The sequence below is a fragment of the Argentina anserina genome, unplaced genomic scaffold (assembly GCF_933775445.1).
Source record: "Argentina anserina unplaced genomic scaffold, drPotAnse1.1, whole genome shotgun sequence".
NCBI classification, from domain to species: Eukaryota; Viridiplantae; Streptophyta; class Magnoliopsida; order Rosales; family Rosaceae; genus Argentina; species Argentina anserina.
Genome location: NW_026089410.1, coordinates 127,501 through 130,000, shown reverse-complemented (window position 1 = coordinate 130,000; position 2,500 = coordinate 127,501).

The following is a 2,500-nucleotide window of genomic DNA, read 5'->3' as shown; positions in this document are numbered from 1 at the left end:
CCGGCATCTCTTCCCCCCGCTCGCCGCGCTCGCTTTTCACAAACGGAGCTTCCGAGAGCTTTGCATCGCCCCCGACACCCGATCTGCTTATTACTGCAAGCATTGAAGAGGGTTCATCGATACCGGCACCTTCCCCCCGCTCGGCGCTTTCGAAATACATCTACTTGCGCGTACTAGTGGGTTCCGACACCGGCACCTTCCCCCCATCGCCGCCCTCGCTTTTCACAAATCGAATGCCGAAGCACTTTGCATCGCGCCCAGTCCCCCGGCCTGCTTATTACTCGCGCATTGAACTGAGTTCATCGACACCGACACCTTCCTCCCCTCACAGCATTTGTTTATGTCGCAAATCGAGTGCCGAAGCACAATTTCTCGATACCGACGGGCTCCTATCCCTCCCTTTGATTGATCTGAGCGGTTACTGACATCGTTTCAGTGGACTAGAGGCAACACCGATCCCACATGACCCCCCCTTCATGGTGTTCATCACCCCCCCAGCTGGGCGAAGAACACCTCCTAAATCCCTCTTAAATCCGTTTTCAATTGCTTATAATTGTTTGTTAGGGACATTCGAGGCAGCAAATGTCGTATATAAGCAATTGGGGGAAGGGGGAGGGACTACTGGGGGCAGGGGAGGCGGTCTCTGCAAGGGGGTCATTTTGCAGAGAACCACTACTCCCCTATAGAGCATATTGGAGAAAACTGGGAAGGGCAGGGGGAAACATGGGATTTCCGAGGAGGGGCAAACGCCATAACTAATTGTACATTTGGTATAAAATCGAGATTTTTTGCAGGGACACTCAGAATAATGTCAGGCACCTTGTGGAAAAAGGCCATATTTAATTTCGACCCAGAAGTATTTGTTTTTATTTTCCAAAAGGGGCAGAATGTCGAAAATCGAAAATGACAAACCGCTTGATGTTTCGGACTGCTACCACTTGCAAAATTTCCTTAAAATAGAGACTTATTTATGGTCAAATTATAGTGCGGGCAAAGTTGAACAGAATGCGGCCTTGACATGGCATTTGCACTCTAGGCAAGGCCATGTCGCGTTCTTGGCTTTGGAAATTTCCAACTCCGTTTCACTTGTAAAAGTGTATATATTTTATGGTTCAGAACTGTAAGCAATGATTTTAGAGAAATTTAGAAGTTGATTTCAGGTCATTTGGATGAGTTTTCGATTTGATATGATATTTCTCGTTTCTGAGATGTAGAAAATCAAAATAAACTGAAAACTCGACCAAATGACGATATGTCAATCTTAAAATGTCCTAAAAATCGTCCCCTATAGGTTTGCAACATAAAATGCAGGGGGATATTTGAAATAAAATTGAGTTTTCGAGGTTTGGCATTCGTTGGCATGCTAGCGTGCAGCCATATTAGCCTCGCCAGGCAGGGGAATTAGCCTCGCCAGGCAGGGGAATTAGCCTCGCCAGGCGTGTTGTCTCCGTGTTGTCCGTGTGTTGTCTCCGTGTTGTCTGTGTGTTGTCTCACACGCTATTAGCCTCGCCAGGCGGGGAGATTAGCCTCGCCAGGCAGGGATATTAGCCTCGCTAGGCATGGATATTAGCCTCGCTAGCCCATTCTGCCTGCATTCCTGCGGGCATATTAGCCTCGCTAGGCATGGATATTAGCCTCGCTAGCCCATTCTGCCTGCATTCCTGCGGGCATATTAGCCTCGCTAGGCAGGGATATTAGCCTCGCTAGCCAATTCAGCCTGCATTCCTGCATGGATATTAGCCTCGCCAGGCAGGAATACTAGCCTCGCTAGCCCATTCAGCCTTCATTCCTGCAGGCAAATTAGCCTCGCCAGGCAGGGATATTAGCCTCGCCAAGGCATATGGTATGCCTTTCAAGGCCGAGCAAGTGCCATGCCTTTCAAGGCCGAGCAAGTGCCATGCCGAGCAAGGCCGAGCAAGTGCCATGCCGAGCAAGGCCGAGCAAGTGCCATGCCGAGCAAGGCCGAGCAAGTGCCATGCCGAGCAAGGCAAGGCAGCAAGGCCAGGCAAGCCAAAGCACAAGGCAAGGACAAGCAAGGGCAGTGTCAAGCAAGCAAGGCCAGGCAAGCCACAACGAGGGCAGTGCCAGGAAAGGGAAAGACGAGGCCGGGCAAGGCCAAGCAAGGGCAAGGCAGGGGCAACAAATGCCAATGGAAGGCAAGGCGATGCCGATGCCGAGCAAGGCAAGGGCAAGCAAGGGCAAGGCAGCGGCAACCAAGGCCAAGGCAGGGGCAACCGAGGGCAAGGCAGAGGCAACAAATGCCAATGCAAGGCAAGGCGATGCCAATGCCGAGCAAGGCAAGGCCAGGCCAGGCCAAGCAAGGGCAAGGCAGCGGCAACCAAGGCCAAGGCAGGGGCAACAAATGCCAATGGAAGGCAAGGCGATGCCAATGCCGAGCAAGGCAAGGGCAAGGCAGCGGCAACCAAGGGCAAGGCAGCGGCAACCAAGGCCAAGGCAGGGGCAACCGAGGGCAAGGCAGGGGCAACAAATGCCAATGCAA